This window comes from Anabrus simplex, chromosome 9, assembly GCF_040414725.1.
Source record: "Anabrus simplex isolate iqAnaSimp1 chromosome 9, ASM4041472v1, whole genome shotgun sequence".
Lineage (NCBI taxonomy): Eukaryota > Metazoa > Arthropoda > Insecta > Orthoptera > Tettigoniidae > Anabrus > Anabrus simplex.
In genome coordinates this window covers 125171071-125184396 of record NC_090273.1, presented here as the reverse complement: position 1 = coordinate 125184396, position 13326 = coordinate 125171071, and the positions used below count along the sequence as shown (strand labels likewise).

The window sequence follows — 13326 nt, the reverse complement described above, 5'->3', positions numbered from 1 at the left end:
TTGTGTGGGTTCTGTTTTTCAGCCGATAGTTCATATTTTGTAAAATAAATTGTAAAAACATGTATTTGAGAGCATTTTAGTAAGTTTTTGACGTACAAACAAAAATTCACACCTCCAGTTTTCTTTCAGGTCTGATGACAAGGTGCTGCTGGCAGTAAAAGCGAAACTCGTCCTCAGTGTAGAAAATGTAATGTTTACTTGTGTTTGGACGAAGATTTAATTGTTTTAAATTATTCCCCACTGTAAAATAGAATGTTTGATCATGTACATATGTATATTCACATGCATAGAGATAATTGTTCTTTTTTGTAAGTAGTGCATTAAGTCCTGGCATGCAGAATTTTCAGATGTTAATTTTTATTTTGTAGAATAAACTAAAAATATATGTATTTAAGAGCATTTTAGTCAGTTTTTGATGTACAAACAAACATTCACACCGCCAGTTTTCTTTCGGGTCTGAAAGGGCTATGGGTGTGGGCAGTAGAATAAAATCCCCAGTATGCCCTGGCTACTACGAGGGGCAACTAAAAGGGGGACCAGGGGTGCTGAACTTTGGAACGTGGGTTGGCGGCCACGGTTCCCCTAGCTGAGTCTGGCATTGCTTCCACTTATTTGTGTCAGTCTCCTCACTTTGACATTTTTAATCTACCTCCTACTGTGTTAGGTTTGCGAGGCTTAGCTGGTCTCAGTTTCACACCCTTCCAGTTTTCTCTCTGGTTAGTGTTAATAGAGGATGTTTGCCCAGTTGTATTTCCTCGTAAAACAATAATCATCACTACCACTCTTCTTTTATTTGTCTGGGTCTCCATTGTCCACTCTGTCATAAAGCTTTCCCCAATTTGATTTCCAACCTGACATCTTGTCTTTCCAATCAAACTTCTTAAAAATTTAATTTTGTAACCTCTAAGCGGTTATGAACATTAAAAGAAATCAGGTACAACCAACAACAACTGAATATTAACCCTAGAACACAAACCCTATGTAATGTTTTACTTCATAAGAACACTGAAATGTCGTAGGTTGCTGATTCATTCTTACAAAATAATCATCTGCTACAACTTCATCAAAACATCACCATGACTACTATACTATTACTTTCATGGAGTCCATATTAAGCAGATAGCAAAGAGTATATTAACATCCATGGATGCTCAAACTCCTTAGTTGTGTAGCGAACAGGTACTGTCAATTAGATAATTCTCCACACCCTAATTTGGTAGTACATAAACACAAACCCTTATAAAATGTACGACTATTTATTTCCATGATGATAAAATGTAATTGCACACAAAATGTAATATAAGAAGCATGTATTAACATGTAAGTTATTTTACAGAGTGTTAACTCCTAGTTTTTCAAGTCCCTGGCTTGGGTGACATTCGCTGCAGTATGTTGTCGTCATTCGCCTTTTCTGAGCAGGACAGATGTGACAAACACAGTTCTCTTGCCAGTAATAACCAATCCTTTACGTTGGGTAGATGACTATCACTTAGGTCATCAGTCTTCAGTACTAGAATCAGTACACGAACCACACTCTTCCTCTTTTTTCAAAAATCAATGACAACTTTTTCTCCGAAATTCGGGTCATCTCCTCGTATAGTACTCATCTGCAATAACAGTAATGGCACGCGTTACTTACAGGTATGTGTACGACAAGTTCTGTGGTTCTAAATATTTACTTCATTCAGAATAGTGCTGTAATGTAACTTTGTTACAGAACTTACCTTGCTAAGTTTAGCATACGTAGTCACAAATCTTCGTAAATTTTACGACTCAACAGTCTTTAATTTGAAATCAACCATCTCACTCTAACAATGCACGCACACTAACGAAGCTCGCAGTATTGTAGGAAGCTACTGAGTAGGACAGCAATGTGGCACGAAAAGCCTAGCAGATAGAGCCGTGTTGCCAAGTATGTGTCGTAAAAATTATGAGGGTTTATGTTCTGGGGTTAAGGATGTGGGAAGTGGGATGAACCCTACAAGGAGTGGGGATGTAAAATTTTGTGGAAGGTAACTTTAAAAGAGGTTAATTTTTCTAAGAGAACAATTTATTTAACATTTTCAAAATTTAAGGTAGATTCACAAAAAATAACAACATAACCAGAATAAAATTAAAAATAAATTAAACATATCTTTCTTTACAATAACACGAGCGAGAGACAAAGAACTAACCTTAAAACATAAAAGTTACAAACAAGGAATTTAGGTTAACATAAGCTTACATTTTCAAAGGGTTGCGCAATAGGGTCACGGTTGACGAAAACCTACTTCATTATTTACATATGAGTTTCGTCATCGCCTGCAACTCGTATCCGAATAAACATGTTCTTCAGCAGTTTACATTTTTACACACAAATGACTTGGTAGTTCAATCTTGGCATGAAACGTACGTCCACACAGATCACATGAAATGGTTGGGGGACAGCGGAACTACCCTTGACAGAGCTTTCGTGCTTGTCGTTTATTTTCTTCACTCCGCCGTCGTTCCTCTTTAAACACGGAAACTGATGTAGAAACTCTGTGGCGCCGAAGTGTAAGATTTGAAAAATGCTCGTTTAGCATGTTCATAGCATGTAAGTTTTCCTGTGATTGCTAAGAGTTTTAATCAACTCTTGTTTGACTTAACCATTTCCCAAACTGTACCGCAGAGGGCAGCACCCCTGCTTTGAAAACAGATGGTCCTTTTTTCTGCGATTCTTTGACTTCATCTCCTTGACTTGATGTGTTTGTTGTGGTTGTGACCAGAGGAAAAGTAAAAGATGGAGTCGCCTCTGATCGGGGTAGCTTTTCTTAATTACTGCTGGGCGTTTATGAGGTTTAAACTCTGCCTGTACTCATATTCCCTGTTTTAATTTATCAGCTTTAACTGTAGGTAATGTGAGCTGTGTTTTCGTTCTTATTTTATGTTTTATCTTGTGGCTATTTTAAGTGACTTGTAACCGCGACTTATTGGTATACGTCTTTGCCCTGTGAAATGAATGGGATGTGTGCTTGAGGGCATTATTGTGGTGGTGGTGATGAGGTAACTGGGTCTCTGCGAGAATTCTGACTATGTGCACGGTTTTGTGTTATTATTTTTTGCCACCAAAAGTAACTATGCTCTGGGTGTCGGCACGGAGATGGGTTCGAGCCGTACCCAATGCGTGAGTTGGTGGGCTCGTACGCGGGCCTTGAGTCCATACCGTCCGGTTTACAATATATTTGCGTTGTGCACAATACTACGGCGTGTCTGGGAGCTTACTTATGGCCAGGTGAGTCATACACCATGTGTTTGTAATGTGTTTTGAAATGAGGTTTTTGACCCTATTGTTACCCGATATCACCGAGCTCGATAGCTGCAGTCGCTTAAGTGCGGCCAGTGTCCAGTATTCGGGAGATAGTAGGTTCGAACCCTACTGTCGGCAGCCCTGAAAATGGTTTTCCGTGGTTTCCCATTTTCACACCAGGCAAATGCTGGGGCTGTACCTTAATTAAGGCCACGGCCGCTTCCTTCCCAGTCCTAACCCTTTCCTGTCCCATCGTCGCCATAAGACCTATCTGTGTCGGTGCGACGTAAAACAACTAGCAAAAAAAAAAATGTTACCCGATATCAACAATGCCTGAATGTATGTGTGTATGTGTGGGAGCGAGTGAGGGGCTAAAACATGTCATATTGGTCAGTTAATTTGCATTTCTTTTCTTTAATCCCTGCGTAATTGGTTTTGACTTTGAGTACAGGGTTTATTATTTTATCTTGGTCTATGTTATGACCGTTTTGCTTGTTCATGTGGCCGCCATTATTGTTTATTTTAGTCGGGTGATGCGCACGCCCGTTTGTTTTCTTTGCCTTTCGTGTTACTCTTTGGTACGGAGGTGTTCCATCCCCGGGCATCCCGATACCTGCATACATTCATATCTACCTTTTATTTTGCTCTACTCCGTGATGTTTTGTGATCTTTTGTCCTCGTAATGATCATTGTTGTTGTGGCTGTAATGATAGTGGAGCCTTGATTAATGCTCGGTAAATATTAAGCGAATTACTTCGCGGAAAGAAAAGACCAAAATAAATCCGTAAGGGTTGTTTTCCTTTTAAGATGTTTCAATATGTTGTGAAATTTAAAGATAAAAATTTCATTGTTCCGTATTGAAATTATTAACATTAAAAATTAAATAATTGAAGTTCAACCAATTCAATACATAAAAGAAAGAAATGTAGTAATTACATTCTTATTTAAATGGGACCGGTTTCGACCCTAGTCCAGGTCATCGTCAGCCGTAAAAACAAGTAGGCGAAATCACACAATGTTTATGAATATTGGAGAAATGGGTCAGTTTCACACTCTGTCAGGCACAAAGTCACAACACTATCAAATAATATATGAAGATTATAAATAAACTTGAAGTCGCAGACGAATAGATTTGTAGTAGCAAACTGCCAATTCCCGGTGATCAGCGCGGCACATTCAAGGTCATGCGCTGCGGTCTCGAACGCCAAAGTAGAGTGGAGAATGTCTTGAATGTCCAATATTTGTCTCGCAACCAAGACGTACAGGTAGTGGACAATATCATATGAAAGAGCTAGAGATTATTACTATTGTTGTTGTTCAATTTCATTTTGACTTGTCCACCTCCTGCCAGGTCGGGGTGTTGATGGCACTTCTCCACCATTGCCTCTCCTTCCACCATCCTCTTCAGTAATTGTATTCTAGTCCTGTCTTCTTTTTCTTATATACTGTTCTTGACAGAGTCCATTCATCTTGCTCTGGGCCTCCCTCTTGCTCTCTTTTCTTCTCCCCCAACACGTTTGTTATTCTTCTTGCCCCCATTGTCCATACCATCTCAATTTATTCTTCTCCATCCTGTCAGTCGGTATTTCTAACCATGTCTCTTTTCTGACATGAACATTTCTTACTCTGTCTCTCTTTATCTTCCCCACCATACTCCCCAGGAACTTCTTCTCACTGGCCTGAATTTTACTTTCATTTCTTGCTGTCAAAGTCCAAGTCTGTGGTGCATACATTAATATAGGTCTATAGAACATCTTGTACATTATCTCTTTACATTTCATAGGAACTTCTCTGTTCCACACCAGGTTTCTTACATTCTGGTAGAAAAGGTGTGCAGGCCGGTGACTTTGGAAGTTAGGCCCTTTTAAACAAGAAGTATCAGAAAAGGTGTGGGAAATTCTGCTGCTGCTCTTCTTATCCAACCTTGCATCTTGCATTATTTCACTTCCCAAATATTTGAAGTATACAACCACCTCAAGGGTTTGTCCCCTAATACTAACGATTCCTCTTTCTTCTCTTTCTCCTCTTGTCATCACCACAGTTTTGCTCTTCTCCACACTGATTTTCATACCATACTTCTCAATAATATTATTTAAAGCCTTTAGTTGGATTTGCACTTCTGTATAGTTGACTCCCCAGATGACTATGTGATCTGCAAACAATATTTTCATATTTCCTCCATATCTTCCCTTTGTTTCCTTTAGAATTTCATACATAACCATTATAAATATAAGTGGAGATTTCCCTGACTTACTCCAGTTTCTGAATCATTTTGTTCTCCCTACTGGAGTCTGGACACAACTGGAACAATTCTTATACATTACTTTTACTAGCTCTCTTGATTGCTTTCCACATCCTTTTCTTTCCAGGGTTTTCCACACTTTTTCTCTATTGACACTACTGTATGCCTTCTAGATCAAGGAATACCATTACCAGATCTCGATATTATGTTGCATATACGGACTGGGTGTTTCTCACCTCTAGTTTGATGGTTCTGAAAAGAACCGTTACTTGTTATGTTTCTGGGCATATTGTATATCACCTTTAACGCTTTTACTCGTTTAGCACCACCCAGGGGTCACGTATAGGGTAATTTGAGGTAATACTTCTCAATATTATTATTTAAAGCCTTTAGTTGGATTTGCACTTCTGTATTGTTGACTCCCCAGATCACTATGTCATCTGCAAACAACAATATTTTCATATCCCCAAAAAGCCACATCCTAAACTGAGTCCTGACATTATTGCTAACAGGATCTGGACCTCACAAGGATAAAGAGGGACAAGAATCATACCATAATAGTAAAATGTAACCTTTCTAAACTCAAGCGCAGTGCCCTGAGAAACGAGCCACTTTCCAGACCCTTTTCCTCAGTGGAAGTAGAAAATGCAATTAAACAACTGAAAATCTGCAAGGCTGCAGGTCCCGACAATATCTATAATGCATTTATTAAGAACACGGCCCCGCATTGTATATACTGGCTCACTTCTCTCTTCACTTACATACTCCAAGAGAACAGATTGCCCAGACAATTCAAACTATCAAAAGTTATAGCAATTCTCAAACCTGGTGAACCCGAGGACAGCCCCGGACATTATCGACCAATAGCACTGCTTAGTTGCATATTCAAGCTTCTTGAACAAATCCTCCTAACCAGAATAACTCCGTTCATTGAAGCTGTTACTCCTCCTGAACAAGCTGGATTCAGACATGGACGCAGCTGCACCGATCAAGTTCTTGCCCTAACTACACATATCGAAGCTGGTTTTCAAGGACAACTAAAATCAACAGCTGTTTTCATTGACTTGACAGGTGCATATGACATTGTTTGGCAACAGGGACTGATCTACAAACTACTGCGAGTTGTACCAAGTCGAGAAATCGTGAATCTAATATCTAGCATGCTTAGTGAAGAACAGTTCAAAGTATTTCTAGGCAACACTAGAAGCCACTAACGAAAACTAAATAACGGTCTACCACAGGGATCTGTATTAGCACCATTGCTATTCAATTTGTACATTCATGATATACCAACCACAACATCAACTAAGTTCATATATGCTGATGCTGATGACATCGCACTTGTAGCACAGAGTAATAACTCTGTAATAAGACGGTGAACAAATTCTTACGGAGGACCTCAAGAAGATGTCAACTTTCTTTAAGACCTGGAGATTGATCCCCAGCACAACAAAAACTGAAGTCTCTTGTTTCCATCTAGTGAATTGTGATCCAAACTACAAACCACGAGCTCTGCTCAGTGGATGAAAGCTGAGGTACAATCCTTTCCCAAAATACCTTGGGAGTCACTTTAGATAGAACCCTGAACTTCAAAGAGCACATCACTAAGCTTTCCTATAAAGTCGCCACTAGAAACAACATACTGCATAAGCTCTGTGGTACCTCCTGGGAAGCCTCTGCTGATTGTCTACGCTTAACTGGTATCAGCCTTGTCTGCTCGGCTGCTGAGTACTGTGCTCCTGTCTGGTTAGAAAGTGTACATGTGAAGAAGGTAGACACAAAATTGAACTATACAATGCGTTGCATTACTGGTACCATCAAATCGACTAAGCTAAGAAAATCTTTGCATCACCCTCTTTGCCACTGCACCAAAAATTCTGTCATCCGTCACTGCAGTGACTGCAATCAAGAAGACCAGGAAGTGTCACTGCAGGGCAACTCATTGCAGATGGATTTGACCTAAATGAAAGCTGGAAGCATGAGTGGTCAACAAAAACATTGGGAACAAGTGTCCACCATCTTGATCCCACAAAGAAGCCAAACGGTTTTGACCTGCCAAGGAATCTCTGGTGCCGTATCAACAGGTTAAGGACTGGACATGGTTGTTGCAATTACTTCAAGTACAAGTGGTGCTGGATCAGTTCACCAATGTGTGATTTTAACCTTGAAGAACAGACGATTGAGCACCTGTCCTCTTCATTCGTACCCTGGCACTCCTGACAATTTGTTCGCTCTCACTCCTTGTTTAACTGAATGGCTGAGAAGGATGGACTTTAAAGTTTGATTTTGCCTTGTGTATATTGTATCACCATATGATTAAATATATAATACCAGATCATCTCCATATTTCCACTGTTTCTCCATCAGTAATCTCATGGTAAATATAGGGTCTGTTGTTGACCTGCCCTGTCCAGATCCATACTGCTCTTGTTCAAGTTTTCTTTTCATACTTCCTCTCATCCTCCTTTCTATTATTGTCTCCAATATTTTGGCTACTTATGATATTAGTGTAATTCCTCAGTAATTGTCACATACCTTCTGTCACCTTTCTTGAATACTGGTTTTATTATACCTTTATACTAGTGGTGGGTCGCGTGATGCAAAGCTCTCGATGCATTCTGAGCAAGCGATGCAGTATGTGCCTCATAATGCTATCTCGATGTCATATAGTGACGTCAGACGCATGAGCTCTTTGTCTCGAGGCAGTGCTGGGAAACGTATCGAGAGCTCTCGATGCATTTCGAGCAACTGATGCAGTCCAAGACCAACTATTGTAGTTGGTCTTGTGCAGTCCATGACTCGTGATCCTATCTCGAAGTTTGAATCAGGACATTATGCGCATGCAGTGTGTTATCCCTCGACTATACTTCGCCTGATGATCAACTAATGACGATACGCCCACTTCTTTATAATCTACTCGCAGTCAACTTATGTTGCAGGTTATAAATTTCATTTTTTGTCCGTATTGAAGATCTACTTGTGATACAAATTCTTATAATTTTGTTAATTACTACCTATTCAAGTAAATAAAAACATAAAGGACCTGGCACTCAATAACGGTTAAAAAGTAGAGATAGTTAACAAGATCATTAATAAGGTGAAAATAAAATTGGCCACAAGTCTCATACCAGATAAAAATAAGAAATCCAAATTTGCACATTTTACATTTACTAACCCCGCTATATTCCAAGTCACTAATACCATCAGAAAACAAGATATTAACATTGCCTTCAAAACCCAAAACACGAACCGAAATATTTTCTTCAACCACAATAAAGTTAATATAAATAGTAATCAATATCAAGGATCTGGAATATATAGGCTTGCGTGCGCAGAATGTAATTTTTCGTATGTTGGCCAAACTGGCCGAAGCTTTACGATAAGACATGTCGAACATGTAAATGCAGCCAAATACAAGAAACATTCTGCAATGGGAGCGCACATGCTAGAAACTGGACACAGTTTCACAACTATTGAAAGGGATTTAAGAATTTTAAGAAGAGTAGAAAAAGGAAAAGAAATGACAGAATTAGAAAACATATACATTCATTTAGATCAGCTATACAACAAAAATAAAAACCTAAATGATGAAATTGAAATAAAGAACCCCATCTTAGTACAATTACCGGAACTAATACAAATGCTTAAATCTGTTATAAATAAATTCTAATAAACATTTTAATCCGACAAAAGGGAATGGCTTATTGACGCAAACAAACTCAACTCCTCCCCTTACTTCTCCTAGACAGTCCCCTCCACAATCCATTGCAGCCATCAATGCACCGCCTACCTTCACTTCCCCTTCCCACTCCCTGCCAAAACGTAAACTCATCCACACTCACTCATATAATACAAGGAGTGCAAACAGAACAACAAGTAGTTCTCAAGAGGCTAGGAGTAACACTAGACAATTACGCAGCAGAAAGAAAAGTAAGTGACAATTCTTTCAACAAGAAGTTTATACAGATACTAGCTGATGTACCCGTGCTTCGCTACGGAACTCTACATTGTATATGGAATTTTAGTGTACACTTGAGCAAGATTGTATTAAATTGCATAGCTCTTAACGTTACCCTAGAAACACGACGGGGAAGTCACCAAACATCTTTTATCATATGAAGACTGAGTTAGGGAATTTTCACTGTAATGGTAGACCCGCTTGCACACCATCAGTCACAGTCAGGTTGGGGAGTTTTCATTATAATGGTAGACACTCACTCTCCACCTGCCTTCTTACATCCTCAGAAAGACTGTCTTAGTGGTTTTCCCAACTGAAATGAACATACAATGATGTCAGTTGGAATAGTGCAATTAAAAGCAATGCTTTCGTAGGAAATACGGTACTCGATCAAATGAAACACCACACATTTTCTCACTTTTAACGAACAGAACTACACTGCCGATCTAATAATCCAAAGTTCCAGAGCTGGAATGACCAAGCCACAGAGAGCTGTGATTCGTGAACACTCGTCATCTTTTTTTGGCGGGGCGAGGGTCGAATAGTGGAGTCTCCCAGGGCAAAATCTACGCCCTTTTACTAATTTGTTTCCTAGGAGTGCCCGATGAGTGGGAAAATATCAGTTCACTACAATAGCGGCGGAAAAATCTATCTGACTTGGAGGCAAATTTTTCCTCCAAGCCAGAGGAGAAACACCCTCTTCACCGATAATTTGGAATAAAATGAATGTAGAATTTAATAAAAATGAAAAGAAAGTGCTTTTCTTGAGAAGCGGCTCTTTTCAGGGTTGAATTTTGAGTTATTTAGTGAATTGCTGTGCTATAATTTGGAATAAGCCTAAATTGTTATTCTAGACCAGGCCATACTACTACTACTACTACTACTACTACTACTACTACTACTACTACTACTACTAAGCCAGCCTCTGCCTTAAGTATGCACACTGCTCAAACAAAACAGCGCGTCAGAGGAGGGAGCGAATAACTGGAATACTATGAAGAACCAGTGTGTTACGTACCAGCTGTATCAGAAAATGTATGAACCAGAGGAATGGCATGCTAAAGAAGAAAGTTTTCTAACTCCCCGGCTATTTCCCGCCAATATTCAGCCAGGCTATGATACTTGGTACGCAGCAGTAATCCCATCTATCGGAGTTGAGAGGCAGCAAAAGAGAAAAATAACATCACAACAAACAATGGTCAATGTAATGCAATTGTTGATCAATTGTTAAGACTATATACCGATTTTCATTAAATTCCGTTAACCAATTTTCTCGTGGCTCGACGTCGATATGGACTTAGCAACAAAAATACAAATTCATTAATATCCTTGTTGTCATAGCCGGTACGGTAAAAATGTATAAGACATAAATGGCTGGAAATTTAATTCTATACAACTTTGGTTTTGTAGTGTTTATCGATTCGACCACTAATAATATAAATATTTGAGAATTAAATTTTTTCGCCTTCCCCTAAACTACCATTTCGTTCAGCGTGAATAAAATGTTTTATAACCTAGATTGTAGTGGCTCATTCTCAGACTTTGTATACCAGTTTTCAATGAGATAGGATCACTAATGACGTAAATATTTAAGAATTAAATTTTAGACCTTCCCCTAAACTACCATTTTACTCATAATACCAATATGAATGGTCCGTTATTGGACATTATAAATTTTCCAGCTAACTGAGTCTTGGTTGCCAGCGTTTCGCCCTCGTTTGCTAGGGTGGGCTCATCAGTTGGTACCTAGCACACCTATATTATAATAATATTTGAGACATTTCTGTATCAGTCGTGTCCTCAGTAACAAGGAAATGCACTTTTTACTTTTCCGTAATTTCTGTCTGTCTGTCTGTATGTACACGCATCACTAGAAAACGGCTGAAGAGAATTTAATGAAAATCGGTATGAAAAGTCGGGGAACGAGCCGCTACAATCTAGGCTATAAATAATTTTATTCACGCTGAGTGAAATGGTAGTTTAGGGGAAGGCCTAAAATGTAATTTTCAAATATTTATGTTATTAGTGGTCCTATCTTAATAAAAATTGGTATTCAATGTCGGGGAATAAGTCACTATAATATAGGCTATAAATAATTTTATTCACGCCGAGTAAAATGGTATGATATAGATGTTGATTCCCATAGGGAATCTGAAATCATGATGATTGAATTGAAGAAACATCCCCCTTTGATGATTGTGTTTACACTCAAGGCCATCACAGTCTTAATGATATTATATATTAAAAAAAAAAAAGGAACCATTTTAGTTTTAAACTCTCAAAATTCATGTTTAACCACGTTTTAATCTTCAAAAACAGTTAATTTATTCTCTTTTAACATACTTTGGTGCATTATCGTTGTTTTAGATGTTATTGTATAATGTTTTACGAAATCATTTTTCAACATTTGAACCTATAATTTATAAGATTAGAATGACTCCATATGTATTATTTTTAAGATTGATATAGGCTGATGATGCCCGTAAGGAGGGTGAAACATGTACCATTGACTTTTATGTATTATGTATAAAATTTTGACCATATGAAATAGTGGATCATATTGTATTGTATTGAACAGGTGGACTTATACTGTTGTAATAATATTTGAGACATACGTCAACTTCAATACGGAACCAAAATGAGAATAGTTACTTGATACAGAAATACCATTCTTTTCAAATTCTGAGCAATGTACAGACAAAACTCTTATTTTATATATATAGATATAATCAAAACCATAAACATATATTTTATCTTTCATTACAGATATACCAACAAGCCCAATTTGGAACATACGAGAACAATTCAAATTCTACATTACATTAGAAAGTGTTTGTTCATGAACAGTATTCTCGTACTGACAACATAACATTAATGCCAATACATTTTGTACAAATGTTACTCCAGCAACATCGAGAACAAGTTAAATGTTCATAACATAGGCAATTATCAACTGTAGAAAATTGTTAATATAGGTAACGAAGTTTCAACGACAATCATACCACTTAAGCAACATTGAATCAATACAGTTAGCCAGAACTCAGAAGGTTTTCTAAAATAATTTTAAAGGATGTTCACCAGATGAGTTTCGTCAATAAAATGTTAGACTTACATAGATTTTAGACAAATATATGTTAACTTAAAGACATAATTTTATTTTATATGACTCGTAAAATTTTATAAGATTCGTCAATCAGGTTTACAAGCATTTTAATCTTAATCCAGTAGAATAGATTCATGATCTTATATAACCTTAAGTAAATAATAATTGGCTGATGATGCTCACGAAAAAGGAGCGAATCAACAACTTAATAAATATATGTTTTTATTACGTTTTTATTGTATTGAATAGGTGGTAATTAACAAAATTATAAGAATTTGTATCACAAGTCAACTCATGTACCGGTACTTCCTGCACTTTGCTTAGGCACTGTCCGCTTCCATGGCTAAATGGTTAGCGTGGTGGCCGTTGGTCCAAGGGCACACGGGTTCGATTCTCGGCTAGGTGGGATATTTTAATCTTCACTGATTAGTTCCTATGGGTAAAACACTTTCAAGATTAAAATTATTGTGTCCACCTTTTCAATACAAATATATTTTTTAGTGATTAACTTCTACATGAATTAAAAAATCAATAATTTTAATCTTGAAAGTGTTTTACTTATTGTATCTTCAATACGGACCAAAATGAAATTAGTTACTTGTAACTTAATAGTTCCTATGGTTCGGGGACTGGGTATGTGCAATAAATAGTAATGAAGAGAGTGATGTATTTTTAAGATTTAATTGAAACTATTTCTTTTACATCGTATTGAATAGAGTAATAATTTGAACAGAAAGGAAAATATACGGTACCGG

General features: G+C 37.7%; 1 protein-coding gene across 1 annotated transcript in view; it reads left to right on the top strand.

The window, feature by feature from the left end:
- Positions 1-13326, top strand: part of Cka (Connector of kinase to AP-1) — a 256304-nt gene that overhangs the window by 156840 nt on the left and 86138 nt on the right. The window lies entirely within an intron of this gene.